Source organism: Phaenicophaeus curvirostris, chromosome 8 (genome assembly GCF_032191515.1).
Source record: "Phaenicophaeus curvirostris isolate KB17595 chromosome 8, BPBGC_Pcur_1.0, whole genome shotgun sequence".
Classification (NCBI taxonomy): Eukaryota; Metazoa; Chordata; class Aves; order Cuculiformes; family Cuculidae; genus Phaenicophaeus; species Phaenicophaeus curvirostris.
The window spans coordinates 21,923,355-21,950,536 of NC_091399.1; the positions used below are offsets into that span (position 1 = coordinate 21,923,355).

The 27,182-nt window shown below is 46.4% G+C and overlaps 1 protein-coding gene across 6 annotated transcripts in view; it reads left to right on the plus strand.

The window, feature by feature from the left end:
* The first annotated feature begins 3,979 nt into the window (after positions 1-3,979).
* ZNF644 (zinc finger protein 644) overlaps positions 3,980-27,182 on the plus strand; it is a 42,246-nt gene continuing 19,043 nt past the window's right edge. For 2 of the 6 annotated variants that reach the window (XM_069862807.1, XM_069862809.1), the window contains exons 1-3: positions 4,034-4,059; positions 5,635-5,742; positions 19,051-19,106. The gene's annotated coding sequence lies outside the window, so the exon portion shown is untranslated. Of the gene's footprint in view, positions 4,060-4,557; positions 4,633-5,634; positions 5,743-19,050; positions 19,107-27,182 lie in introns of those variants that run through there. The other 4 variants (XM_069862806.1, XM_069862811.1, XM_069862810.1 and 1 more) reach the window with 3 other exon arrangements.

The window sequence follows — 27,182 nt, forward strand, 5'->3', positions numbered from 1 at the left end:
TCACATGCTGTTTTAACCGCTGTCAGGCCTTGCCTGTGTTGGTGTAGAAATAACGCAGGACACAGCCAGAATTCCTGGGAAGACAAAGCCAGCTGTGTAGCGCCTGACTTCATTTTCAAGAGCTGGATCACATGGTCCCTTGCTGGCTGCATGCGTCCCTCCCCTGATCTTAGAATGCCTCACTTCAGGCTCGTCCTAAAACTTCTGCTTCATGCATACGTGCAACCCCGCTCTCCACAGAATCACAGAAGCATTTAGGTTGGAAAAGACCTTTAAGTTCCTCAATCCCAACCGTAAACCTCACACTGCCAAGTCCACCTCAACTCTTCTTAACCCAACATGCAGCCTTTAAGATCTTCTACTGCTTCTCACATATGATAAGTGGCAAAGCTGGTGGAGTGAGAATCAGAACAAGAGTTCTGACACAACTGGGCATCATCTTTTACTCCCTGCCGTGCTGATGTTGTAGTTGTGTGCTCCATTAATCCACGCCACATGTGGATTTTTCTGTGGATCCACAGACTTTGTGGATCAGAGGCATATTTTAGTCCACTACTGCCAATGGGGTTGTTCTTTCAGCCCCAGTATTCTGCCGAGGAATTCAAGCGCTCAGTATCTTTAAAATCTTAATAAACTGTGAGGTGTGGTAGCAGTAGAAAAATCCACATGCGGATCCCAGTTCAAATTTCCTGACACTAACCATTTTATTTTTTCACAAGTAGATGTGAAATATAATAAAACACTAAATCTTATTCTATAAATTAATGCTTTTATAGAATTTGGCATTCTCTCTTCAACTATTAAGTGCAGAGTTGTAGCAAGAATTGGTGTTGCTTAAAAATCATCTGCCAGGGGACAAAGTATACATAAGTAAGCATGATGACCTTAAAATAATTGGGTACAAGAAAGTATATGACATTCAGCAGGAAGCATAGGGATAGTAGTAATATTTGCTTTTTTGTCATTTTATTGTTTGTATTTTGGTTAGCACGGAGCACACATGACCAAAAATCTCAGAAGACATCTGTGAATCACACGAGTTGATATGGTTTCCTTTGTTTAAGAGCAGTGGAAAGCAGTCCATATGTGCTCCAAAATACCAGTGCTTGATTTTATAAATGTATCTTTTCAGAAAACAAGCTCAATTCTCAGCAGAATAACATCAGCACTCATTAGGGGACCGAGCGCTTTCGGGTACCGTTAATGGAATTCATAGCCTTTTGCCTGTGGGCTATCGGTTTGAATTCAGTCTAACCAGTGGAGATTAAAAATTGGCCTATTTAATGGCCTTTTAGTCATCTCTAATGAGAGGAGTTTGGTGGGTCTCGGTCCCATAGCATAAACCATCCACACTGCCTTCTCCTAACAGACGAGCTCCAGAGACACCCCCAAACTGAACGGATTCTGGGGAAAATTACTCACTGGTACCATGAAGGGAACAAAGGAAAGCCAAAGCCTCGATTTGCACTGGTTACATGTGCACTAGGAAACACATTATTCTTAAACGGGCAATTTATAGTGATGCGGTTTATAAATTAGCGAATTAGCTGAGCATGGGACATGTGTTGCCACGCAGCGGTATGGAATGGAACATGGCAAAGACTCCCTCAGGGGCTATCAACAGCTGTGTGTAGAATCACACCAACACAGTAACTGTTCAAATGCCTCTGGGATTCACTTCCATCAGGAAAAAAATCATCCCAGAATAGGTCCCAGCACTGGACAGGAACTGTGGTTACAGAGAGTGATGCTGGGAACAGCGACTGCCTAGTCTGCCTCCATCACTTCACGGCAGTCAAATCCTCCTTATCTTCTCTTATGGGTAGTTAACTCGATCTTAAAAATAATAATGACGTTTCCAGAATCCTGTAGTGCATATATGCCACTTTTATTTATCCATATTAGAGAAAAACTTCCCTAATGTCTAACCAAAACTTCTTGCAGTGCAGTTTGAAACTGCTGATTTTTGCCCTCTCTGCAGTGGGTTTACTGAACAACGTATTTTTCTCCCTATAGCTTTTTTTTTCTCTAGACTGAAAAATCTCAAGCATTCCTATTTTCAAGCATGGTCATGTCTTTAAAATTCTGATTCTCCTCCCTTCCCTGTATTCCCTTCTGTTGGACTTTTTTGAAAGAATTTTTACTTAGCGTGCAGAGCCCAGATCAGAACACTGTGTTACAGCTGAGACTCTGCCAGTGTTAAACAGGAGGAGGCTTTCTTCGTGTGTCCTAGATGTGACAGTTCTGTTTACACATTGGCAGCTTTCCTCACACCGGTGTGACGTGTTCATGTGATCTATCTCTGGTCCCCAACCCCTTTTCTGAAGACCTGGTGTTTATTCATCTGTTCCCATTCTCCTAATTGTGCAATTGTCATTTTCGTACTTAAATGTCAAAATTGGCACTTGTATTTATTCCATTGCATCCTATTTCTGCAACCAGTTTGTCAAGCACATCCTGACTTCTTTTCTTGTCCTGCAGCTTATCTCCAGCTCTGCCATCCTGGCATTGTTTGCAAACCTAGTCAAGGTAAACTGTGCTCTCAGTAACATAAAGAGACTTGGTACCAAACATGGGACGTACTCACCTCCAAGGAATTGTATTTTCTATATCCCGCTCTTTTTCACTGCTGATGTAGTTGTGCAATCAGATATCTTTTGCTTGCTCAATTAAGAGTTCTCCTAGGTGGTGTCAAAAGCCTTGCTTAGGTCAGGTCTGGCACCGCCCCCATCCACAGCCCATTATCCTGTCACAGCATGGCATAAATTTGGCTTGATACGGTTTTCTTGACAAATCCAGGCTGTCTGTAACTTATCACTTCATCAGCTACCCTGCACTTAAAGAGGTGTGAATATTTGCTTCAATACTTTTCTGGGAATATTGACAGTTCTTGGCTCTACCTGTTCCCCTCCCCTTTTGAATTACATGTGTTGTGGTTTTCCTTTTCCTCTCTCCTGAAATCTCAGTTGTCTTCATGAGCTCTCAGGGATGATTGTTCACACCTCTAACATCGCCTTAATAAGCATCTCACTCTAGTGTGAAATCCTCCAGGCCTGGCAAACCTGAAGGGAAGAATCAAATATACCAAAACAGTCTCTGCTAGATGAGATCTTAGGCAGAAATATTTTGCTGTGAGGGTGGGGAGGCCCTGGCCCAGGTTGCCCAGAGCAGGGGTGGCTGCCCCATCCCTGGAGGGGTTCAAGGCGAGGCTGGATGGGGCTTGGAGCCCCTGATCCAGTGGGAGGTGTCCCTGCCCATGGCAGGGGTGGGACTGGATGGGCTTTGAGGCCTCTTCCAACCCAAACCATTCCATCAATCTATGGTTCTGTGCCTCTGTGATACCATGACTTACTGCTCTCCTCTGCACCCCTGCGCTTTGGAATCACAGCGTGCCCTCAGAGGCATTGATCTGATGGGAGATTGGCACCAAACGCTCCTACCTTCCTCCTACAGGGGAGGGTTAGGGTGGACCTTAGGAGAAGGTTCTTTCCCCAGGGGGAGGTGGGACACTGGCACAGCGCCACGGCGGACCGTATTCCAGAAGGGTTTGGCCGACGCCCTCAGCCTCACGGGGCGAATGTTGCAGCGTCCTGTGCAGGGACAGGGCCGGGACTCGGTCTCCGTGGGTCCCTTCCAGCTCAGGACAGTCTGTGATTGCCCGATTCTGCGATGGTGTGACGGCGTGGTTCTAGCTTTGCGGGGTCCTGTGACCGTAGGGCTCTAGGCCCCCACGACGCGTTTCCCTGAGACTCCCCGGCCCCGCGCCCCCGCCCCCCCCTCGACGCCCCCTCACAGTTTCCCGCCCTCAGGCAGCGCGCGCGCAGCCCTGGGCGGGAACGGAGGCGCGCGCCCCCCGCGGGCGGGGCCGGGGGATGTGGGCGTGGCTGGAGAGCGGCGCCGGCGCGGGAACCCGCCGCGCATGCGCGTTGAGCCGCGCCCCGCCTGCCCCCGCCCTCCCTTCCCCCCGCGACGCGTGTGCGCGCGTGCGTGGTGCGCGGTGACGTCAGCGCGCGCCGCGTCAGGACGTAACCCCGGCGTGACGCGCGGCGCGGGCGGCCCGTGAGTTCCCCCCGTTGCGCGGCGTCCTGCCCGCCTCCCCCCGCCGGGGCCGCCAGGGAGAGGGGCGAGGGGAGGAGGAGGAGGAGGGGCCGCGGAGGCGGGCGGGCCGCCCCGGCGGCGGGGAGGGCGGCGCCGCCTCCATCCTGCCGCAGCGCCGAACATGGCGGCCGCGCCGGGCCTGCTGCGGCCCCGCCGCCCCCCCCGCCGCCGCCGCGGTAAGTGCGGCCCGGCCGGGACGGGGCGGGACGGGCTCCCCCATCCGGCCCTTCCCCACCCCGCCGCGGCCCTCCCCGAGCCGGCCCTTCTCTCTCCTCCCCTCCGCCCCCCGACCCCCGCGCCTCGCCCCCCCCTCCCCCCCGCCCGGCCCGGCGAGCGGCCCGCCCGGTGCCCCGGCGGGGCCGGACACAAAGGGCTGCGCCGGGGAGGGCCCTGTGCGCGGTCACATGCGGCGGCGCAGCCAGTGAGCGCGGTGCGGGGCGGGGGAGCGGCGCCGCCGCCATTGCCGGCCGCAGGAGCCGGGCGGAGCGGGGCCTGCACCGCGGGGGGAGCCGCCCGGGGCCGCGGCCCACGCAGGTAGCGCCCGGCCGGGGCGGGGGGGGGGCCCGCTCGGGGGGGTCGGCGGGGCTGCCGGGCGGACCCGCGCCCCGGGATCGCCCCAGCGCCTCGCCGGGGCGGGGAGAGGCCGCCCGCTGCTGTCCCGGGGCAGGGCTGGCGTGCCATCCCCTTCCTTCCCTTTCTCCTGGGCACGGAGCGGCGCGGCTCCGGAGCACACGGGGCGGCTGCGACGGCTGCTGGGCCCCTGGCCCGCCGCAGGACCGGCCGGTGTGCCCCGCGCCTGCAGGGCTCCCGAGCCGAGGCCATCGCAGCAGAGAAGGAAAAGTTTGGGTGTCCGAGGCCTGTGTTGCGGCTTCCAGCTGCTCCAGGGCTTGTTTCCCTGTGAAAGTTTGTCTTCCATCAAGTCACAGTGGCGAGTATCATCTCGGCTCATATAATTTATCTGAAATCTAGAAAGGTGTCTTTTTTTTCTTCTGGCTTGTACGTAACCTTTACTCTTTAGCATTGGTGCTACTTCTGGTGGGGCTGAGCGGGCGATAGACTGACAAGTTTCCCTGCCTGGGGAAGGGTGAGGGGGGTTGAAACTGGCTGATCTTTAAGGTTTCTCCCAACCCAAACCGTCCTATGATTCTGAGTCACAGTGGCAGGGAGAAACGAGCATAGTGTATCAAAGTAGGCTTTCATCAGTATTGTACAGCTCTGGCCCTTTAAGCCAAATCTCATTTGCAGCGATATTCCGGTTCCTGCCCCCCTCTTTTAGCACATAATTTCATTATGAAGGTTGTGTCAAGGAAGTTAGCTTTCAGGCACATGCAGAGAATGAATGTGCACCAGATTTTAAAGTAAGAAGCCATTTCACATTGTAGAAGTCAATGAATTAATACACAGGACAGATGCTCTTAGGAGGCTGATCAGCATCTCCAGAGTCTCACCGCAGAATCGTACCTTTTATTGAGAAGTTTGGGCAGAATTTTATTTAAAACAAGTTGCAAAATAACTTTTCATTCAATTGTAAAACAGATCTCTAAAAAAAAGATGCTTCACAGCTGAGGGTGAAGTTCTTCACAGTTTTAGTAACTCAGTGCGATTCTTTGCGTGTAGAATTCTTCACTCCCTGCCTTGTGCAAGGTAGGTGATTTGAGGACAGGATAAATGGACTGATTAGAAAATGCAAAATAGATTTGGAAAAGCTTTTAGTTGGGTCACTGGGATGCAGGGAAAATGCAGCAATTTTCTTATTGGAGGGGAGTTTAAGTAGAGTGCACAGAGGAGCAGTGCGGTGTGACAATCCTATTACACTGACTTATAATCAGAGCTGATGCTGCAAACCTTTCTAATATAACTGCAGAGGGACGTGCTGCAAGGCTATGCAAGAATTACAGTGAGAATTGGAATTGATAGTCTTCAAAATGTTGTCTTAAAGTAGTTTCTTCTGAACTTTGGTGTTCATTCAAATTATTTTTTATACAAATAAAACTTATCCAAAGAACAGGAGTTTTGCAGAGGAAAAAAAGTTGTTAATGTCAGCAAAGAAACTTTTCTTTTTATATATATATTCTTCTGTTGTATTCTCTATTCTGTGTGGGTTTTTTTATATTGAAAAATCTTTGGCAAATGTCATTGTAACAAAACCAGAGCAAATATGCACTGTTCTGGCTTGTTTTGAAGTTCCATGCAGTCCAGCATCTGGGTTATACTGGGTGGCACTGGAAGGAATGTGCCGAGGGAATTGTTTCTGGGAGTTCCTGAGTGAGTGGTAGGAGAGAGCACTACCAGCTTGAACTCCCAACAGGTGACCTGGCCAGCAGAAGGAAAGACACACAGCCTGGGAGCATCCTTGGGAGGTTATTTAGTGCAGCAACAATTGATTGAAACAGGAGCATCAGCAACTGAATAAACAGGATGTTAAACAATAGTGGCAATGCCTTCTGCTTTAAAATAACAGTGTCGGCTGAATTTCAGTATGGGCTCTGAATTCAAGGGTTGGCAGGGGAATTTCTTGCAGAATAGTTTGTGCTTATACCTGCAAGCATTAGCAAAACCTGCTGGCATTCGTGCTCTTTTTTATCCAAGCTTTTTGAAATTGCTTCTGGAGAAAACAGAGCTGGAAAGGGCATAAAATTGTCCGTGGTAATAAACCCCACACTCACTCACACACAGTAATTTCAAACACTTGAACTCTTTACCAGCTTGCAAGAGATCTGAAAACCTAAAGCTGGGGAGAGTACAGCATTGTTGTTGCTTGCTGAGCAGTTTCACCTGAAGTTGGTTTGAACGAAGGGTCCTACGGCAGGTGCTGGTTGGCCATGTTCGTACAGCAAGGTAATAACTCACTTTCCTGCTGTTTTTACATTTTCAGACAGCTTTTTGTCTTCAGCAAAGCTGAAGTGATGACGCTATTAGAGCACTGCCTTCAGATACTTGTGTTATCGCCTCGATTATTGTAATACCGAGTGCACTGCTGTAGTGTTACAGTGACTTTAAGCTAAATTGAGTTAGTTCCCACTGTGCTTTGGATTGTGATCGTAATGTGCCATATATTCAGAGATTGGGAGGACAAAAATTAATAGAATGAGTTTAACATCTGCCCAATGTTGTGCTTGCTTAAATTGGCTTTGGGACTGGTTTAAGTTGGTGTAGCCTCCACAGCCCAATTCCTTCAGGTGGAACTGGTGTTCATGCGGCTTCAGACTGTAGAGAAATCCCGGATGAAATAAACCAGAACAAGTCTCTCTTCTCTAAAAATATCTTCATTTCTGTTTCAAGCCCTTTAAATATAAGCTGGATTTTGATAATCACCGTTTCTCCTTGCTGCTGCTTTTTTTTCTATGTAGATGCAAACTTGGTACAGCTACTGGAGAAAGACCAAGGAAACTGTGAGTGTTGGTCATTGACTGGTGTGTGTAAAGGTACTGCAGGGCTGCCTGGGTTCAAGGGCCTCATGGAGGTTTTAGTAGCCTGCAAAAATATCCTTTTCAGGCTTAATTAGAAAAAGAAATAGCACTTGCAGTTTCTTGCCTGCGTACGTCGAGTCCCATAAATCAAACTTGTGTTGGTTAATAGGAACTGGTCACATGAGCAGGGGTGGCCAGAAAGCCGTGGCCACCTTGTTCACGGAACTACGGAGAGTCAGGGGTGGGCAAGGGTCACTCTGACTCCCCTCGTTCTCCAAAAATGGATGCAGATGCAACGCATCTCTGCTGTGATGCAGCAAGATTGGATTTGATGCCTAAAGCACAGCAGTCTGTCAGGAGAGGCTGCGTAATGAGTTTACATCAACTTCCAGTGTGTGTATGGTCAAGAAATTTAAGAGCATGATAGTCATGGGATGGGTCACATTACCTGTGCGTGGTGCAGCATAGTCTAATGAGCGTTCCATCTTGATACCCAGAATTCTGTGGCATTTACTCATAAAGGGTGTTGCTTGACTGAAGGAGGGCAAGCCTTAAAGTTCAAAATAAGAATATAAAGCAATCCAAATCAAAACGAGTGTCTGGTTGTGATGCTTTTCTGCAGCTGTTCCAGTGTGCACAGCAGAGGTTCTATGGAGATGTAGCAGCAATGCCCTTATATTGCTAGTGAGGTTAAAGGGGAGAAAACAGCGGCCTAATGGTGAGGGTTTTTTTGGTCCTGGTTGCGCTAACTATTAGCAGGCTGAATATTTCCAAGCAGACGTGGTAACACAGAGAATGCTCACTGCCATGGCTGTAGCTGCGATACTCCTGGTGTGGGAGTTGCTGGAGATGGGTGTGACCGAATCCAGCCGCTGGGAACAGTAGTCGAGCTGGCATTTATTGATCGAGACAGGGTGCTCAATCTTACCCAGCATCAACTGGCTGAAGGGTGGTGGGATATTTAGTAATTCATGATTTCTTGAAACTCAATCCGGCAAATGTGAAGTTGGTGCTCGAATTAGAGTAAAGGGCAGATTGCTGGGCTTTGGAATGTTTCAGGCCTGTTGTTAGGGTGTGATAACTATTTTCAGCATGTTTAGTGTTGCAAGTTCGATGCTTAAACTTTGGAGTAGTCTTGTTGGTTTCTGAGTGAGAATAAACGAAGTACAAGTTGCACTCCAAGTTACTTGGAGTCAGATTTTTTTTCTAAGGGGGCATTATTTTGTGAGTATTGGAGTGACTGTATTTTTTTGCTTGCCTTAAATAAGTGGTTGATGATGTTATGGTTTTCACAGAGCAGCTGGAGCGGGGGAAGTGATGCAGCTCAGGAACAGGATGGAAGGAATTACAGGTGCCTTACTGAGTTTTCCAGCTGTAGCTGAATACAGAGATTGAGATCATGGTAACATCCTGGTTTCTGGACCCGCTATTAGCGCTCCCCTGCAACAGTGCTGTCCACAGTAAAGAAAGAGCACAAGCGAAACCAGTTGCAAGGTAGATGTAATTCACCTTTATTTACAGGCTTTTACCTGATATGCCCCTGTTTAGTTTAAGTGAAAGAAATTAGGAATTGCTGAACAAATGCAGTCGTGGTAAAGTTGAAAAGCAGTGATGAGATCCCTCCCTCACAGAGTAATGATGCGGTGCGTTGCCAGCATGAGCTGGGCTCTATCCCATCTGCTTTCATGGTGTGGCGCTTCGGGGGTTGGACAGGAATAGGGTTTTCCCCCTGGTTTCTTTCTGGACAAGACATATGATGGGAGGTCGGGAGCTGCTTTTGGAACACCGTTCTGTCTGCCTGCTGCTGACACCTGGCAGTACTGGAGCTGCTCCGCGCCGCTGGTAGGAAGCGGCAGGTATCTGTTTGGCTGCAGTTGCTGGGGTGATGAATAGTGGATGTGGGTTGGTGTTTGCTGGTTTGTTTCTTGTTTTGAATTGCTGCTTTTCATAGAGTGCACTGGTTGGTAAGTGGCTTCTTGTTTTAACTTCAGTTTTGTCCTCTTGGATATCTGTACTCTGAGTATTTCTGCTCTTGGCATCTCGTTCCGCTCTGCTCTCCTAGGAGTGCTATGTATAGGATATAACTCTTGACAGCTACTTTTTGAGAAGGCCCTTAATGTTTATTAGTGTTTGCTGAGATCTTTCTTCATCTTCAAATTTTCATGCACACAATGGTTCTGTGGCTGTAGAATTTCAGAAATGCTCTCTGATATTAACTAGTTTAATATAGTTAATAATAGTTTAATAACTAGTATATATTATATACTATATATAATATAGCATATATAGTATAAAATATACAATATTTACTATATACTATGTAGTAAATATTATAGTTTAATAACTAGTAAGTCTCGATTATGTGTGCTCTTACAGGGAGGGGGAAGTGGCAGTCCTGCAGTTGGTGTCTCCCACATTGTAGTGGGCACTCTGTCCTCTTCTGCTTCGTTTTTTAATTAATATATATACTGGCATTAGTGAAATCACCTACTCTTTTCTGTTCTTGAACAGCAGTTAAACTGAGAACCTGTGACATGTAATGACAATAATTGCATTGTATACAAGTTATAATGAACGTTAGAGCTCTGGAGTTACTTTAGAAACAGGTTTTTGTCTTCTGATAAATAGACAGCAAAATACCAGTGAGTGCTCCCTACTCAGGTACTTATTAACAAAAAATATGGTGGCAGTTTTTTCAGGTCAAAGACTGGGAAGATAAGTTGGGAGGACATGATGGTGAATTAATAGAGATAAGCTGCAATGAAATAATTCGGAGGCTTTGGAATAGTTGCAGAATGGGATGGAGCAGAGTTTGTGTGTCTGGTATGCGAACTGCAGTGCTGCTGAAACTGAGGTGGAAAGGCTGCTTGTGTTGTACATAAACTGAAGAAGGCCGTAGATCGTTTGGTTTATATTCTTTCCACATCTTTGCTTTGGAGAAACCTCTGAAGGTTTGTTGTGTCTGACTTGTTTTCTTGAGCATGCTTTGAAATAATGAATGTCTTTTTCTGTGTCCTTATCAAGTGTTGAATGTGCTGGATGATAGTGGCACGTGTTGTGAGGAGAAGGGGCAGGCTTGCTGACGAGCTGCTTCAGCAGGGCTTCAGGCACACCCTCCCTTGTTTAGCGTTCTGAAATGAGGGAGGCACAGCCCTAACTGCCGCCTTCCCCGAAGTGACGAGCCCCTGTTCCCAGACTTGCTGGCTAAGTTCACTGGGGTTCTCATTGCTGTACATGTGGCAGAAGGTGCTGGTGGATGAGAGGTCCAGTTTCTTCTCTGGCGCATGTGAGGGCTGGAGAGGAAGAGGAACAACTTGTCCAGAAGAAAATGGTTTCCCAGGGCTGCCTCTCTGCTGCGCCTTTCAGCCTGCTGTGGCTTTTCACGGTTGTACCAGCAATGATGCACAGTAACCACTGTGATGTATTTCTGCGCACGGAGAGGACCAAAAATAGAGGTGATACAGGGGAGAAGCTGTCCAGGTTCCTCTGTAACTGTAATGTCACACTATTTCTAAAAATACTGTACAGGTACCATGAGAATTCATTTTTAGAAATGTCTTTAGGCACTAAAACCAATTTGGGAATCTGCCTTAGGTTTGTTAGTCCAGTGAGGTCGTAGCAGAGGCAAGCAGAGACCATGTTCGAGAGGCAGCCCAGCAAGGATTTGTCACAAACAAACAACAAATGGTGATGTTACTAATGGGAGGGGCTTTTGTAATCGCTGCAGGAGTTTGTGTGTGTGCACACAGTTCTTGTGTTGCTTTGCTTGTCTACCCAGATTGATCTTTATAAATATTTATAGAGACAGGCAGTTAAAATCTTCTTCATTGCTTTCCAGCATAAGAGTATTGTGTCACAGAACAAGGTTCAAAGTGCTACGTTAAGGTTGTATTTAGGGTTGTGTCTTGACATTTAGTAAAATGGTGAAGGCATCCCAGTTCTGCGTTCTGTCTAGCAGTGTCCACCAGTGAGTTAGAGAGTGCATAAAAAGTACTGTAGTATCCAAGCAAAACATCCCTTCGTGTCATTGGAGCTCTAATGTTGAATTGGGTTTTTTGCCTGTTAAGCCACTTAGAGAGAAATGCATTAGCTTGACTTCTCTGAGGTGATTATTTTGGTGTTTATGTTGGGTGTGGGAAACATGGGAAGCATAGAAGTTTCTCTGCAACAATTACAAACCTGTCACTTGTCTGTGTTCTGAAATGGAGTCATGCGAGTGGCTTATGGCAGCTGTGTGTGTGTTTATTTTATGCTCTTGACTTGTTACAGCCTTAGCCCATGCAGACTTGGTTCTTCTGCACTGTCCCTGTGATACAGTCTAAAGCACGTGGAACAGGGCTGGACTGCATGTCTTGTCTATTCTTTCTTGGGCTCCTTTTGGAGCTGTGGCTGGGATCTGTTTTGGCCAGGGAAGCTGACAAATCAAGAGTGTAGATTTTTTTTTTTTTTTTAACCCCAACCAGATTAGCTGTCTGAGGAGAGCCAAGGGGCAGGCTGTGTGCCGGGGAGGACAGCCGGTATGGCAGCCTGTTTGCTGTGGTCTGTCCTGGAAGCCCTACAGCCTCTTTAAGGGCACGGTAGAAGCATGTTTTTGTGTAGCCAGAACAAGGGCACTCACTGCTTTAACACATCATGTGGTGGAGATGTCAGTGCCTTTATCTTGAGCTCAGCATTTCATACGAGTAGCGACCAAATTGGTGGTGATGAAGTGGCCAAACACACACAATGTCATGGGTTGCCTGGCCTGTGGTGTGGCAGGAGCATTGTGACCCTTAAATGCCTTAGAACCTGTATGCCCTGCCTCAGTTTCCTGCTCGTGTCATGGTAGCTGGCTGGTGGAAACTGATCTGTGAGATGGATATTTGCAGATGTGACAGGGCAGTGAAGCCAGTGTAATTTACTGTGTATGTGCAAAGGAGTGGCAGTGGATCTCTGTGTGAAATGCTGCATGCTTACACCTGACATCCTAGCTGTCCTGTGACTGTCCAAATACAAGCTGGCAGGATTGAGTTTGTCTGTGGGCTGTCATGTGTTTGGAAGAATTAATTTAGGTAGGAAGAGAATGAAAGATAAAAATCCTTTTGCCTGATTCATGGCCAAGAAGAAGGAAGTGACTGATGGAACAAAGTCCATGAGCGTTGGAAGGGTTCAGGTGTGGTTTGTTCCTAGTGCAGCTATGGAGCGTAAATATGTTAAAATAGAACACAGTTGGTTTAATTATGTCCCATTGCTGCAGCTTACCTAATGGAGGAAATAGGTTTTTTTCCTCTTTACTTAGGTGAGGGACACTGCTGGAAGCTTACAGTGCTAGCAGCCCAAGAGTGAACACTGCGTAAATCAGCGAGGACTGGATTTTCACTTCTTTTAAAAAACATTTTTAACAGCTGTTAAGGCAATAGTGCTGTCAGCATATTCTGACTTTACTCCTTCACCAAAACCACTCCTGACTCATCAAAAAGCAGGCAAAAATGAAGCTAAGGTTGTGTATCTGTCTCCCCAAAGGGATCTCTCATAGATTCTATAGACTCCTGTTAGACAGCACAGGGTTTTGTAGCTTCACTTCAGGTCTGATTAGCAGTAGTTGATCCTATTGTATAAGATGCCCGTATATTTTATTTGGACAAAGCTATTGCAAGAAGAGTGCCAGCACTAGAATTGGTATTTTTGGGTGAGTATTTTATATGGTGATTTTCTTCCTTCTGGCACATTCATTGCAGTGACAGCTTATTCTGCAGATGAGCAGCAGCCTCGCGTGGGGCTAGCAGTGGGGTTCAAAGACACTGGTGTTGCCATGTCCACTCTGTCCTCTTCTGGAGGTTCCTGTCATAGGGATATTGATGTAAAAGGTCTCAGCTGCACCGATTCAGAGGTCGGCATAAATCTGCCTTTGTTTTAAGCTGAAGTTCTTACGCAGAAGATTCTTTATAAGTAGAGGTCTGCAAATATTTATGGAGATCTTAAGAGTGCATGAAATCTCTAGGACACTTTTGTTAGCTTCTACATTTTCGCATGCACAGAAGATACACAGGAAGGCGAGAAGCAGGAGATTCCCTTTCCTGCGAGGGAAGTGTCAGAAATGCTGTCTTGACAGGGTACAGCAGATGTTAGAGTTCGTGATCCCAGCACAGTGACCCGTTCAGCTGTAACCAACTTGTGAGGAGTCAAACTTGGGCTTGAGATCCTGCTCTGTCAGGGTTCCTTCAGTGCAGATCCCAGCTTGCTGGTCCCTGCTGTTGCTATTAGGAGTGGTGATGCGTTCAACTTCCTTGTGAGTGCCCTCCCACCACTGCTTGCTTTCCAGTGGTCAGAGGACAAGACAGGGAGCTGAGGTTAAACAAAGAAGTGATAAGTGTCATGTATCACTGATTCTGAGCTATAAGGCTTCAGGTTCAACCTAAACTTGCATTGCAGTTTGAAGAGAGCCTGGAAGGTGTCTCAGGTAGTGTCATTGTTGAGACTGCAGAAACACAGACAAGGAGTTGGAAATGAATGGGGACGCTAATTTGGTCTTAAAGCAGTTTTTAAGAGATGTCAGTCTACTGAGAAACTGCTTGTGGGTGCAGCCCCTGTTCTGTGTTTCTGCTCCGAGGAGGGGTCAGTGTGGCTGCTGTCAGTGCGGTGACCGGGCTGTTAGCCTGCTCCTTGCCATCTTGTCTTGGGTGGTGTCCTTGTAGCCTGCCAGTTGAATCACAGCACTGTGGGTCTCTCCCAGCATCCTGCACGCTGTTCAGTCTCCAGAACATAGGAGGTTTGGGTTCAGTGGATGCCATAGAATTTTCATCAGCATGAGCTGAAGTGGTGCTGGGAGCTCTGTCAGGTGACGGTGTTAGGCTGAGAGAGGTACCTGGGAGCCAGGGAGAACTGCAGAGCAGTTTGCCGCCTTTGGGTTTGAACGGAGATTGCAATAGCGACATTGGCTCTGGAGCAGCTACAGCTGAAGAGAAAATGGCTACCAGGCATCGCTGTTGCTACAGTGACAGCAGGGCCTGGCTGTTCACGCGCTGCCTGAGCCAGACTGGAATGTAGCGCGAGTGCCGCTCATAGGGAAAAGTGTCTGTAATGGGAACAGAGATATACATCCACTTGGAAATTAATGGATGTCATCAGGCTTCTTGTATTAGAATACTCACCTACTTAGTGGAAAACCTAAATTCTTTTAAGTATTTTTAAAAACCTAATTATTGCTTTTTCTACCCCAAAAAATTGCTTAATGGTTTGCAATTGTATTAATAAATATAATATCCTTATAAAACAACTTGCAGAAGAGAAACAAGTACAGGGTATTGATCTCTTGGTAGTAATTTTTTAAAACACCTCAGATCCTGTTTCTCAAGGTCTGTGCTGGCTGGTAATGCAATTCTAGCTTTCAGAAATTAAGCCCTTGGTGTTTTTTTCATGCAGCAAAGCTTTTGTTTAAGATATTTCTGTGTTTTGAGTTCAAAATAAAAGATATGGCCAACCTGAATCCTGTTTGCAGATTTATAAATCAGGGTCAGGTTTTAGAGTGGAATCTGCTTGAGGATATGCATTGGATTTTATTTCATAAAGGCATAAGTGTATGTATTGTGTATTATTAATCTTTTGCAGTTTTTTTGTTAAGAGGGCATTGATGCTGAAGCCTTGCAGAGGTGTATAATGAGGTACGTCAGGAGAAGGCTGTGTGAGGGTGAACTGGTGCCTTTCCGTGTGTCAGGATTCCACAGGTGACAGGGATGGTGGCAGGTAGGGACTGACAGTGACCTGTGTCTGCTGTTTGTGCAAGTCCTGTGTGTGTGTGCTGTGTCCTCTATACCTGGAGCAGATCCCATTTTCCTGTAGTTCTTCTGATTTTTGAGGGATTTGGTGAGGTTCTCTGACAGACTTCCCAGCTGAAAAGGTCCAGGGTTCATTTGATAGGAATGGAGCCAATAAACTGTTCTCTGTTCAGGGGCCTTAGGAAAGATTATTCAGTGATCCCTGGAAAAATTCAGAAGGCCTTTACTCAGAGTATGCATCTAAAACACTTGATTGCCCATGAATTGGAAACCAACTTCTGTGCTCAAAGCACAGTATTGAAGTAGCTTTATTTACTGTGATTGTACGTGTGTATTGGTTTTATTATACAATCTTATCTCTCGCCTTCCTTGAGTATCAGGTACGAGACACTCTTAGGACTGATTGCTGTGGAATCCTGCCTCGTTTACAGTGATGTGTGCCAGATACATAAAGTGCAGCTTTGCAGTCATAATAAAATGCAGAGTATGTCATGACAGTGGGAACGTTGCTGCTTGGGGGCACTGAAAGGGGATGTGCCGATTTGATGTACACAGCCTTGACCCAAATGTTTTTATTCTTCTGCTTAGCTTTGCCTTCCTCCTGTTGTTATTAACATTCCATGGGATTTGGAGAAAGGCGAGGGCAACACTGCAGATGTCTGACGCCCCTGTGCAGCTCTGTGTTTGAAAAACAAAGATTGGAGGGTAACAGGCTGTTTTCTGAAAGTGAGGACATGGGAGGTGCTGTCTCAGAGGTTTCTTCGTTTATTTATTTTTTTTAAAGACAAAATGCATGGATTTGGATTAAGGCTGTCGGTTCCTTAGAAAAGCCCTTCAGCAAAGCAGCTTTCTGGTTTTGATTTCCATTTACTTAGCTTCAGCTGAGAAACCACGTCTGCAAACTTGGACTGGAAGCGTATAAGGAACCATAAGTGATGTCTGTGAGACAGGCAGGGTCTCCTGTAACTCTGTGTGTTCTGGAGTGCATTCACACAGTAGTTGCTGTCAGAGGGCACAGGACACTCAGTGATGGTATGGGAAAAGAATGTATAGGAATTCTGACTGGAGGGGATAGTGACTCTGCAGCTGGAGGGCAGAGGCAGTTCCTGCACAGGAAATGTACTGGTGAGGTTTTACTGGCAGCACAGTGAAAGGAGAGGTGTGCAGTGTCACGGGTGATACCAAGGTTGCATACAGCACCATTTGTATTTGGAGTGGGGAGATGATGCAGTTCTGTGCTCTAAGCTTTGCCTGTGTGAGAGAAACTGTTGTAGTCAAGATAGAAAAATGCAACACATCAAGAGGTGTTTCATGTGGTCAGGATAAATAGGCTGAAGGGTAGGGTGTCTGGAAATGTGCTGTTATGCAAGTGATGTGTTGGTCTGCAGCTTCAGCTGGTAAAGAAGTAATAGAAGAGGCAAAGTACTCCTCTGCAGCTTCTTGCTCGCTGTGGCTCTTGCTTATGTGTGCCATTTGATTTAGTTGGGTATTGATGGGCTGTAAACTGATTTACTGAATATCAGTGATACTTAGAATGTTACAGCTAATCCTAGCTGAGGGGAAACGGCATTAGTAAGTGCCCTTCAGGAACGTATATTAATGTTTTATCTCACGGCCTTGAAGTTGTAAATGGTTTCAGAACTCCATCTTTGAACCCATGCTTGGCTTTAGTGTTTTTACAATGCTTTCATTTGTATGCCGATTGTTACATGTTTGCTTACTGGATAATGGATGCTCAAAGTAAACAGCTTGTACTTGTGTTCCTTTCCCCTTTCTCACGTTTATCATGTGCCGATTGCGTACATCTTTGAACGCTTGCTTCCTTACCTGCTCAGGAGGAACAAGAACCTCTTTGACCAGTGTGTGTTGTTAGTTCTACCTCCAGCCTATTGAGCATATTTTTCCCTCTGGCTTTTCCATTTTTTCCATTTACCTAAAAGAGATTTTTAATCTCTTTAATAGTAAAATTTGTTGTGCTTGACTTAATAGATGGTAAAACACCAGTTTGTTTTTCAATTCGAGCTCCTCACCCTGACTGCGTTTTTCCTTACTGTGATCCTTCCGTTAATGCATTCACCTACTTGGAATCATCTTGTTGGGACTGAGGCAGCTTCACCGTCTCAGGTGGGATCAGTTGTGTTTGTCTCCTCTGCTGCCACACTTCTCCATGGAGTGCTTCCCTGTCCCATGTGGGGTGTTGTCACAAAGCAGAGCTTCTTCCAAGTAGAAAAATGGGGCATTTCATCACTTCCACATGAAAGCCCTGCCGCAGCGTTGGGAGCTGTGCGTGTGGCTCTTTCTGCGAGGAGCAGACAGAGAAGAACTGTGACTGCTTTGAACTCTCTCAGATAACTCTCAGTCTAGCAGGAGATTCAGAATGCAGGAGGTAGTCTCCTGTCTTGCAGTCTCTTGCTTGCTCATGTTCAGTCGCTGCAGCGTCTTTGAATTCAGAAGCATTGCCAGGAAAAGGACTTAAAATTTGTCTCTGCATGTTGTGAAGTGTTAACTTCCTGCTTAACTTGACTTCTGGATTATTCAGGCTTCGGTAGGGTCCCTGCACTTCAGTATCGCTTTGCATTAACTTGTAAGGAGAGTGGTTCTTACTTTTCCTTTGCAGATGGAATTTTGGCAGCCCTGTTTGTGGGATTTATGAATCAGGTGGTTTAAACAGAGGTGGGAATGGCATTGAGCGAGAGTACCACAAGTACTACTTGGAAAAGAGAATGAATTTTGTGATTTTTAGAAACCCTCATGTTGGAATTTGAGCAATTATTTAAATGAATCTACACTGGATGTTGGCTCTAGGTATTTGTGGGTACTGTATTTTTATACTTTTTAATAGAAATCACTGGAGTATCCAAGCTCCTTGGGAGATCAGAAAGCAGGAAGTTGCATTTTGTACAGACGGGATCATTTTTTACTCTGTGTTGGGAACGTGGCAGCATAGGCTTGTATTTAAGGAGCTTTTCAGCTGCGTTAACTGGTTTAGGAGAATATCATCTGCTAAGTTTTTCTGAAATTATTTTATCCTTGGTAGCCGTGTGTACAATTTCAACTGGAGTTGTTTATGGGCTCCTTGAAAGAGCTTTTTCTGAGAAGCAGCTCTCCTCCCCACTGGCTGTTTTCTCCTACACTGGTTCTTGGGGTTATTAAAGTTAGATTAAAAAAAAGTTAGATAAAAGTTAGTTAAAGTTAGATAGAGCTAAATCAGAGATCAGCATTCCTGAAGGCAAACTAAGTTATGATTTAAAATGGGCCAGCTCACCTTAAAATCCTAAACACAGCGTTGTCCTAGGCAAGTTGAGGGACTGGTAAGGCCCACGTCTAGAACCCTCCAGTGTCCCATCTCAGATACGTTGGTCAGGTTTACTAGAAAGATTTTAAAGGAAACTTTCCCTTGTAGCCATTTCCTTTCCATACTCCGTCCCTGGTCAGAGAACTGGGGATTGCTGACTTTGGAGGTACTGACAGAAAATGCAGCACCGCTTTTCTGGCTGTGCAACTTTATCCCTCTGTTCTGCCCCTGTTTAATAGTGTGCATGTATTTGATAGGAGTTCTTGGTGGATTTCTTAACTAAAGTAGCAGCATCTGTTGTTGTTTTCAAACCACATGTGTATGTGAGGGAAGGCCACTGGGATTTTGTGTTTCTACCCTGAGACAAACCTGATAGAAATGTTTTGTAGCTGTGGATTCCTCCCCTCTGCACTTTGCCTTTCTTGTCTGATAGCCTGGTACATGGGCAGGAAACAGTGAGAGCCGTACACTAAGGTCTTGTTTTCTTTTGCAGGTTGGTTTTAATGTGGAATTGGATCTCTCGGCTTAATGCACATCCAGCAAACAAAGGTGAGTAGAAGTTTTGGGTTGTTTTTTCCAAATTCATTGGTTGGTTTTAACTGTTTGAGATATCAGGCAAAATCAGCCTTTCTTCCAGAAACTGCCTTTGATGTATTTAGTATTGGGTTACCTGAAAGTACAAGGTGTCATAAATGAGTGACAGCACCCCAGGTGCTGGAGAAGGGTAGGTTACATACAGCATTCTGCACACGATCAGTTGGAGGGGGGGACGGTTGTCTTTTGTTCACTCAGACAGGAATCTCTTATACTTTTCATCTTGTTCTTATTGTCCTGGCAACAAGAAGTTCATTTTTCTGCCTTTAAATCACTTATGGCTATGACTTTAAAAAAAAAACCCAAAAAACAACCCAAACCCATTTCTGTGGGGAGTGGCCTTATGTGTCCTTGTCCTGTGGAATTCCGAGTGTTGTTGGGTCATCTGGTCGCGTACAGAGTCAGAGAGCTTTGGGTCTTTAGTATCTCAGTGTTCATCAGTAAGGGCGATAACTTTCTCCAAGTGGACAGAATCTTTTCTTCTTAATCTAAAAACATACGAGCAATTTCTTGGCCTTACCTGGTGCTCTTCCTTACAGTGTGATTGGCTTTATAACCTGTGAGCACCAGAAGAACGTTCAGGGTGATGAGAGCCAGTTTCCTAGTCAGGATGAGTGAATATCATTTGATGTAGTTCATTACACTGAGGCTCTAGGTGAAATGAGTAAAGGCAGACTGTTATTTCAGGTAGACCTCTAAAAATTGGGAAAGACAACGTGCTTTAGGAGGGCAGAAGTCTCTGCATTAGCAGGGGTGACAATCCTAAAACATGTGGAACTGTTAAAATAAATGCAGCAGATGGTTCCCAGCCAAAAAAACAAAGCACATGAGAATTGCTGGATAAAAAGAATTGCAGCTTTCATTGAATTAATTGTATTTTAATAGGAAATACTGTCAGAATTCTTCCGAAGTTGAAAGGTGTGTCATGTTCAAAGATCAATACCAGTAATATTGGGTTAGACTCGTTTTTGTGTTGTCTTTAGGAAAGCTGTGCTGTCAATGCATTATGCAGCATCGTGTTGTCATGCAGGTTTTCAGCTGTGCTTGGTAGCACTGGCACTCCAGATCTGGTTCACTCAGGTAATGAATGATGTAGCGCAGTGAATCAGGTAACTATCCCAGTAAAAATAGTCCAATGTTCCTGACTCCTAAATACCCTTCCCTGTCAGGTAATCCTTAGATACTAACCACAGCACATCAAACAGCTCACCCAAATAACAAGCTGGGTGCTCATACCTTGGGAGGACTTTCGCTTCAGTTCCTGAAGTCACCTTTCTCTGAAATTGGGGGTTATGGTGGGGATAAGACTTGTGCGGCCAGGTACCCTGTTGGGAGCATCTGTACTGAGTTATGGGGCATTATAGTCAGTTTGTTGCTGTTCCGCGTATTGCATTTGCATTGGAAGGGAGGGCCCCTTGCTCAGCTGCTCACAGAAGGGATCTGAACACACCGATGGAATTGTAGGAACCCCTTTGTTTTCAGCTGAGAGCCAGGTGTAGAGTTGAGTGTGACTTTTCTGTGGGTTCTGCTTTGATCAGTTCTTAATGTCTCATTTAGTGGCTTGGGGAACTCGTGCTCTGCTCGAGGCGGGTGAGGATGTGTGTGTTTGGAACTTCACCACCACTTGGTGGCAGTGCCCAGCTTCACAAGGACTCATTTCTGAGCAGATAAAGGGATTCTGTAAAAGCAGAGGTTAGGGGGGAGTAGGTTTGTTTTAAAATGTTGAAAAGTTAGAGACGTGTTTGAGAAATGAAAATAGCTTCATTTAACCTCCCAGAAGGTGTGTCTCCATGAAAGATCCAGCCACCGTGTCTAGAGTAATTCGAGAGGATTTTTTGTGTTCGTGATATTCTCAGAAGATGTTTTTAATGTTCTCCGGTTGAATTAGTTTAGCATTTACATCTAGCATTTTACTTCAGTAGAGCAGTGCACTTGCGAGTGATTTTAGAACATAAACGTGCTTCCCGGTGGTGTTCTGCACGGTGCTGTCTTAGGCAGCTCAGTAATGGACTGTCCAAGCAGCGTTTGGCCTTTTGAAATGTCCTCTGCAGATTCACTTTTTTTAGTGACATAAATGTTAAGAAAAGATTCCCCCGTAGATTTATCTGTCAGCAAAGTCAGTAAAGGTTGGTAAAGGCAACTCGCAGCTGTTGCCTCTTGAGTCATCAGTGCGTGGGTCCCAGCCTTCTGGGTAATGAAATACTTGATAGTGTGGAAGGGGGAATGTGGGGGAGTGGAGGGAGGTAGGAGTTGTTTAACTTGGCTTTACTGTGAAGAAAAGTGTAATTCCAGTGTACAGCACAGTGATTTCGCAGCCTGTGGCTCTGTGTTGAGGCTGCTTCCTCTTCCCTGCAAGGCGGAATCCTCTGCGGTGACAGCAGCTCTGTCATATTGGTGTGATCCCCCTGGAAGTGCCGTTGGGATGAGACAGAGCTGCGAAGGGTGCAGGGGCTTTCCTAGACACGTGCTCTTTGTGCAATACCTCCCTACCCATGACAGGAGTTGTGAAGGCACCACTGGGCACTATGAGGAGGAAATGATTTTGTTGTGTTGCCTGAAAATCCAGCACTGGGAATCCAGCGTCCCTACCCCTCTGAGATGTGACATCAAGAAGGCATCTAAGTAAGTTGTGACACAGAGGAGGAATTCAACCCCTAGGAGGTTGTGGTGGGGTGATCCTAGCTGGATGCTGGTACTCCCCAAAAACATCAGGCTTGTTTGTAGGCCAAGGTGGGGACAGGAGATCCCTCACCAGTTACCATCGTGGGCAAAGCAGGCTCGAATGGGGCAGAATTAATTTAATTTATTACCAATTAAATCAGAGTAGGATAGTGAGGAATACACCTAAATCATAAAACACCTTTCTACCTCTCCCTTCCTCCCAGGCTCAACTTCCTGCTCTCCCTCCTCCCCCACAGGGGGTCAGGGAATGGTGGTTACAGTTGTTTTATCACATGTTGTCTCTGCTGCTCCTTCCTCCTCCGGGAAGGACTCCTCACACTCTTACCCTGCTGCAGTGCGGGGTCCCTCCCATGGGAACAGCCCTCCACAAATTGCTCCAGCATGAGTCTCCCAAGGGGTCCACCGGTCCTGCCAGGAGCTTCCTATGGGGTCGCAGCCTCCTTTGTGCATCCTCATGCTCCACGATGGACCACAAAGGGCTGCACAGTGATCTCTGCTCCAGCATGGACCTCCCTGGGCTGCAGATAGGCATCTGTTCTAGCATGGGCCTTGGTGGTGATCTGCTCCACTGTTAACCTCTGTGGGCTGCAGGGGAACAACCTGCTCCACTGTGGCCTTTCCCACAGGCTGCAGAGAATCTCTGCGCCAGCACCTGGAGCACCTCCTCCCCTCCTTCTGCCCTGACCTTGGTGTCTGCAGAGTCATTCCTCTCACAAATTCTCACTCCTCTCTCCAGCTGCTATTGCTGTTGTGCAGAGACTTTTTCCCTCTTCTTAAACGCGTTATCGCAGAATCGCTGCCACCATTTCTGATGGGCTCTGCCTTGGCCAGTGGTGGGTTTGTCTTGGAGCCAGCTGGCATTGGCTGTATCGGACCCAGGGGAAGCTTCTGGCAGCTTCCCACAGAAACCACCCCTGTAGCCCCCCCTGCTACCAAACTCTGGCCACGCAAACCCTGTACAAAGGTCCTGAGCTGTAGAAATATCAGAAATAATTGCCTTTTTTGTCAGTGTCAACGGTGATGGTGATTTTGGATTCAGGTTTCGTTTACCCATGCTCATGCAGTACAGTGTTTTGAAGCATGAAATTCGCTTTACTTATTAATGCTGATGGGTTTGTTTTTACTGTTTATTTTTTTTTATATTACATTGTCAAATTAAAGATGGGGGGGAAGCAAATTTGAGAGGGTTTGTTGTGTGAGTTCAAAAGTGGACATAAAGCAGTGGAAACTGCCAGCAGTGTCAACCAAGCATTTGGCCAGGGCACTCTCAGCGAGTGCAGAGCTCAACATCGGGTCCAAAAATGTAATGGAGGCGTGAGGCCATTGTTGAAGCAGACCCACAGAAAACACCTCAAGAGGCTGCAGAAGAACTCATTGACCATTCAGCAGTTGTTTAACGTTTGCACCAAAGTGGAAAATCGAACTAGCTTGAGAAGTGGTGCCTCATGAGCTGAACAGAAACCCTAAACATCAGTGTTACTGCTCTGTGCTGCTTTTGCACAACAAACCCAATCCATTTCTTGATCGCATTGTGACATGTGATGAAAAACGGATTCTGTACGACAACTGGTGGCATTCCACGCTGTGGCTGGGCCAAGGTGAAGCACCAAGACACTTCTCCAAACTGAAGCAAGTGGTTGGCAAGTGGAATCACCCAGAACATCTTGAATCCTGGCGAAACCGTCTGGACAGAGAAGCATTGCCAGGGAATTGACAAAACACACCAAAACCTGCAAGGTTTACATCAACATTGGTCAGTAGAAGAGCCCAGTTCTTCTCCTTGGCAACACCCAACTGTGTCTGACAAAAGGCTCTGCAGAAGCTGCATGAACTGGGCTACAAAACTGTCACTCACCCAGCTGCCTCCCCAGGCCTCTCTCCTACCCATCACCATGTTTTCAAGCATCTCAACAATACCTGGAAGGTTTTCCACAACCAGGCAGCAGTTCAAAACACCTTTGAAGAGTTCCTCAGTTCCAGAACTCCAGGAGGCTTGTGCTTCTGGAATAAACAGATTTGTTTCCTGCTGGCAAAGATGTGTAGATTCTAATGGTTCTTATTTGATAAATGAACTTTATTCTGAGCTGACGTAGATTGCTTTAAAGTTTGTTGTTAAACCCAGCAATTATTTTTGCCCTAACTTAACAGAAAATGAGAGTTGCGAGAGTTCTGGGAGGCAGAAGCACTGGAAGGGAAATGGACATTGCATTGTAGTCTTTCTGTGAGTATGTCCTGCATAACTTGGGAGAGAGGGAACGTGCTTTCTCTGTACCTGATTTTTGTGTCATAACAATAGACTGCTGTCAGAACAATAAACGTGAAGTTCATGATTGGTAGCTTTTTTTCCTATTAAAATACTTTTTTTCAATATTTCTTATATTTGATACGAGAGAAAAAAATGGAAAGTGAGCACTCCCGAGAGGAATGAAGGAAGTGAGAACTGCAATTCTATGTGGCAGAGCGTACTAAACCAGAGTCACAGAGCAGTTGAGGTTGAAAGGGAACCTGTGGAGATCATGTCTAATCCTCTTCCCTAAGCAGGGTCACCTTGGGCAGTTGCCCACAACCCTATCTGGACAGCTTTTGGATGTTTCCAAGGATGGAGGCTCCACAACCTTGCTGAGCAGCCTGTGCCAGTCACTCTCCCTGTAGAAGTGTTCCTTGTTTTGAGATGGAAATGCAGATATATCAGTTTGTTCCTATTGCTTCTCATCCCATCACTGAACACCACTGGGAAGAGTCTGACTGTGTCTTTTTGTACCCTCCATTCAGATGTTTGCATGTGTTGATGAGGTCCTACTGAGCCCTCTCGTCCCCAGGCTGAACAGCCTTAACTCCTACCAGCCTGTCTCCACATGTGATGCTCCAGTCTTAGCTGTCTTAGTGGCTTTTTGCTGGGTTCTCTCCAGCAGCTGCATGTTTCTCTTGGCCTGGGCAGCCCAGAGCTAGACACTGCTCCAGATGTAATCTTTCCAGTGCTGAGCGGAGGGCAAGGATCACCTCCCTCAGTGCACTGGCAAGACTTCTCCTGCAGACCGGGCCGCCTTTGCCCCAGGGGCGTGTTGCTGCCTGACAGGGAGTTAGCTCAAAAGCGACCTCCAGGTACTTTGCAGCAGAGCTGCTTCCCAGCGTCTGCTGGCTCATGGGGTTGATTGTGGTGTAAGGCTTCCCTTTGTTGAACATCATGAGGTTTCGTCAGCCTGTGTCTCCAGCTGGTTGAGGTCCCTCAGAATGGCAGCACAACCTGCTGGTTCATCAGCCGCTCTGCTCAGTGTGGCATCACCAGCAGCATCACTGAGGGTGCCTTCTGCCCTGTCTTCCTGGTCATGGATGAAGGTGTTGGACCTACTGCTGACCCCCAGATGGCCACCAACTACAACCCTTTAGTTTCTGCCTGCCTGATAAAAGCAGTGTCTCGCTACAAGGATGAGCTTTTATTAGTGGACTGTAATGAGAAGAAACTTCCTTGTTTTGTGATGCTGGTGGTTAATAAACTAAACCGTTCATTGTCTTGTGTCTGGATAAAAGCAGGGGTTGGTGCTTGAGGCTCAAGAATCCATTTGGCTGAAAAATACAAGTACTGGTGATGAAAAAGCTGAAAAGCATTTGCTTAAACATTGAGTCTCTTTGGGAGAAAACAGGTGTGAGCAGGCCAGGTGACCAGAAAGGAGAAGCCATTATTTATGCCTCTAGAAGTCCATAAAGGAGCCGTTTTGGAGAGGAACAGTGCGTGTTATTGCAGAGCATGCAGTCTGTTTTTCAGAGTTCTCTGTCTCTTACTGGAGCGCCACCGGTCATTGCCACGTGTGGCTGTGTTCAGGGAAATCCCATATGTGATTGTAATTCCTGTCTTCCATGGAAAGCACCACTGATGCGGTTCAGGGACTGCTGAAACCCCTGACTAGACAAAGAGCTGCAGGGACGTGGGGGCTTACGTTCTTGTCTCTCAGCAGGGATCTGGAGTGCAGGGGTCAGGGCAGCCTGCGGAGCTGCCAGACAGCGTGTGGCTGTTCTGAAGTTACCGTGTCCAAAGTCTTGGGGTTTGTACTGGCTTTGAGAAATACACAGGGCACTTCGGAGAAGCCTCTACCAACGTAAACCATCAGTAGCTCTTATAGCTAGAAAAGTGGGTTTTACAGTCCTACGTCTGATTCCTGTGACACTGCAACTGTCCTGTTGTTTATTCTATTGATCTCAGTATTGAGTTTTAGCACGGTGCCCCCTGTTGTGACAAACTGGTTCCTTTTCCCAAGCGAATCAATACCAGAGGCACACGATTAAGAGCAGTTGGTGGCAGTGATGCTGTTCTCTTCTGTGATTCCTGAATTGTGCAACCTGGAAGTGGTGTAAGCCTGGTGAGAAATGCAATTAATAATGTACATAGAACAATGGCATTAAGTACGTTCCCATCAAAAGGAATTATTAATGAACAGCAAGTGGACAGCCTGGCTCTGCTGGCAGGGAGGTTGCGTTGAACCTGAATTACTGAGTGACCTGGGAAGCTTGCTCAGAGGGATTACTGAATAATTATGTTAATATGCAATTATCACCTCATTTCTGCTGTAGTAACCTCAAGCTGGAGTGTAGCGAGGGTGTTATAGCAAGTGCTGATAGTTTGCAAAAATAGTAGTGTTCAAAATTTTGGAGACAATAAGATTCGCTTAGGGCATTTAAATGTTAATTTGTCAGCTTGGAGATGGGTCTGACCTTGCGCTTCCATAACACTTAGGCTGTGTCCGCAGGCAGTCGTATCTGCAGAGCTCATTATGGCCTTAAAAACTTGTATTTTATGAAGAAAAACAATATTTAAGAAATATATAAATGCAGAAGTGCTTAAGTAGGGATGGGGTGGAGTTTGGGTGGGTAAATAATCGGTTGCCCTCTGCATCTGAAATATTTGTGATACAGTGATAGCACATCGCGTAATGGGGATGATGCTGCTACCTGCTGCGGCCGTCCAGGTGAACCCACACAATGGAAGTGAGGTTGGCCTGGCCTCTTGGTGTGTTTCAAAGGGCTGGCATGGGCGTGGGGACCTTGGGTCGGCTTTTTGAGCACTGTCCTCTTCACGCTTGTGTACATAACCATCACCTTGACAGCACAGCACTTGTCCTAGTGCAGGATACAACAAGCAGTGTCGTTGGCACGTTTAACGTTTGATCTCAGCGTTCAGTTTTTCAAACACAATAAGGAAGGATTTATTGTGATGTATTTTGACAGGATTAATAATTTCTCTATCCTGAGATGGTGTAGAGAGCGTGACTTTAAACAGTAATGGAGAGATGCACAGAACATTGCACAGCCTATGTTATGTCTCTTGTCACAAGGGTTGATTTTCTGTTTTCCCCA